This window comes from Pristis pectinata, chromosome 10 (assembly GCF_009764475.1).
Source record: "Pristis pectinata isolate sPriPec2 chromosome 10, sPriPec2.1.pri, whole genome shotgun sequence".
Taxonomy (NCBI): domain Eukaryota; kingdom Metazoa; phylum Chordata; class Chondrichthyes; order Rhinopristiformes; family Pristidae; genus Pristis; species Pristis pectinata.
Window position 1 is genome coordinate 96,681,392 of NC_067414.1, and position 2,906 is coordinate 96,684,297.

The window sequence follows — 2,906 nt, forward strand, 5'->3', positions numbered from 1 at the left end:
CCTCCCACCCCCCCCCCCCCCCCCCCCCCCCCCCCCCACATCACACACACACACTCTCTATCACATGCACTCTTTCACTATCTCTCACACACACACTCTCTGTCACAACTCTATTACACGCTTTCTGTATCTCCACACACTATCACATACGACATTCCCTCTCTACTACACTGTCTCACACACACACACAGTCACCTCCCTCTGATAGCTGTATGTTATTTAACAGGTCCACACAATACACAGAGAAAGCTCGGGAGAGCACAGCAGGTAAACGAGAGTCTGATTACTTCCTCCGTATGTGTGCAGCAAACTGGTATAATTATTGCAAGTGACTTTTCTGAGCAATCTTTTCTTCCCTACAAATAATTGCACACTAAGTGGGTGGTAGTAAGACACACATTACTTGGTATTTAGTTATGGCACTAGGGCAATCCATATCATCACAGGCTATTTAGACATTGGGGGTAAAAACTGCCCTGTTCTGGCTTGAGTGCTGGGATGGCAGCTGTAGGGAACTGTCAGTGCAGGGCGTATCAGGGAGGTGAAATAGTCTTGTAACACAAACGAGCAGATGAATCGTTAGATTTGAGACTAAGGGCCGTGTGTTAGGGTAGAGCAGAGAAGAGTGAACTATCGTTGTAAACTGCACCGGGGTGGAGGGGATGAATTACTGGTGGAAGAGTGTGGAGTGGGAGTCGTAGATTACTGGGGCAAAGAGGATGTGGCTGGAAAGGGAGAATTACTGGAGTAATGGTGGGGGGAGAGTGCGAATTACTGGGGTAACAGTGGGGAAGAGGGTGAATTACTGGGGTAACGGTGGGGGAAAGTACTGGGGTAATGGGGAGGGTGAATTATTGGGGTAATGGTATGGGAAGAGGGTGAATTACTGGGGTATTGGGAAGAGAGGGTGAATTACTGGGGTTGAGGAGGCTAGGGAGAGGGTGAATTACTGGGGTTGAGGAGGCTAGGGAGAGGGTGAATTACTGGGGTTGAGGAGGCTAGGGAGAGGGTGAATTACTGGGGTAACAGTGGGGGAGAGGCTGAGTTACTGGGGTATTGAGAAGAGAGGGTGAATTGCTGGGATTGAGGAGGTGGGGAGGGAACCAGCACCAACATTAAGCTGGTGCATTGGAACAAGTTCTGAGGAAATTCAGCCCCAGTGGGATTTCACTGTCCTGCAATAACAGTGGCTCAGTCAAGTTTCTTCTCAAGCAGTGTGACATCTCAGATGTACAATGAATGATTCACAAGCTTGAGCTGGGTAATGTAAGTGTGGCAGGGATATGAGAGGGACTTGTTAAGTTTCTGTCTCCTACTGGCTTGATTGTCAGGCTTGACATTGCAGTTATGTGGTGCATAAAAACGGTAGTTTGTTTTCAAGCAGTAAGATCCCCTGCGGAAAAAGGATGAGCGGAATGGTTTTATTTCTGGAGATGGTTGTGGATTTGCCAAGACCCTTTGAGACATCACACTCATTATCAATGCTCAGGAGATGTTCACTCTCCCAAATATGTAGATAATATCAGGGACTTCCTCACCTGCCAAATATTTATCACACTGTCCCAGACTCTCAGATTGTCACTGAGAATGGCAACAAGCCAGTTCCTTTTGGGGAGCCAGAACAATGACAGAAGATAGTTTTGAGGTGGAAAAGTGGTGTGGCTTCTTCCCTGGTGTCCTGGCACAATGTGTGGAGAGGACTCCGTTTTACTGAGAGCCCCACACATCTCCTGATCTCTGTCCCACTTAAGCCTCTGTTTCCTGAGCTTTACCCCCACCTGGAAGATTATTCACCCTGTTGATGTCTGTCAGATTTTGTGTGATTGTTCCTACCTTTCAGCAGTGTCACCCACCCACCTGCTGCCTGGTCACTTTCAGAACTCAGATCCTGGCCCTTCTGGTTCTTCTTTGCGTTGGCTCCACTGTCTGTGGCTGAAACTGCACAGTATCCAAGGTGTTATCTGATTGTTTTCCTTCCTGTACACTTGTACTTCTCTGTAATAGTAACTGGGTAGTGGGGAAATCAGAAGTGAAGGAGTAGGGAGCTGGGGTAGAGGCTGAGGGAGGGAGTTGGAGGAAGGTGCAGAGGTACCGATAATAGAGACAGGGGAGCAGGGGCTGAGGAAAAGGAGTAGGCAAGATAGTGTGTGCACCGAGTCTGTGTCAGAGCACTGGATGTCCAGTTGTCTTGGACCTTAATCTACTACGGGGTAGTGGTGTGCCACAGCCACCCGACATTCAAATAGTTTATCAACAGGCACCTTTCACTCCTCAGAAGCTGTCTTCAGTACGGAGTATTGCCTGAGGTGATGGTGAGAGGGTGAATTACTGGGGTATTTAATCACAAATGCTGTCAACAGCTGCTTAGGTTCTGATAGAATTAGTATAAGTGAGAGGTACAGTCATACACCATTGTTCCTGTTGCTCTAAGAGGTGACTATTTCTACACGGTACTGCTTTATCCAAGAACTGTCTAGATTAATATCTCAATCTCATCAACAGTTGGTACAAGCCTCAACACAATCTTGATGCCCACCTCACAAGATCCAATAAAGATTGAGGCTACAGTATATTAACTTCAGTTTAAAGTCTATGGTTAGAAAGCAATGTTTTATTTTCTATATAGAGGATAAGTGGGTTGAGCTGTTTAGTCATCTGTCCTACGTAAATAAAATTATTTGAGTCCAGCTATTTGTAAGTACACACTTTTCTTTCGGAGAGCAGAATCAGGTTCTGGTCCAGTACCACTGTACCAAGCGTGGGTTCAGTGTTTCAATCCATGCCTCACTGTTTAGAGATCAGGCTAAAACATCCCCTATCAACTCATGTAGAAAGCAAGTCCACTCTCAAGTCAAGAAATTACTTGGTTTGAAATCTCCTATGACATAAAAAGATCTTCAAATGAG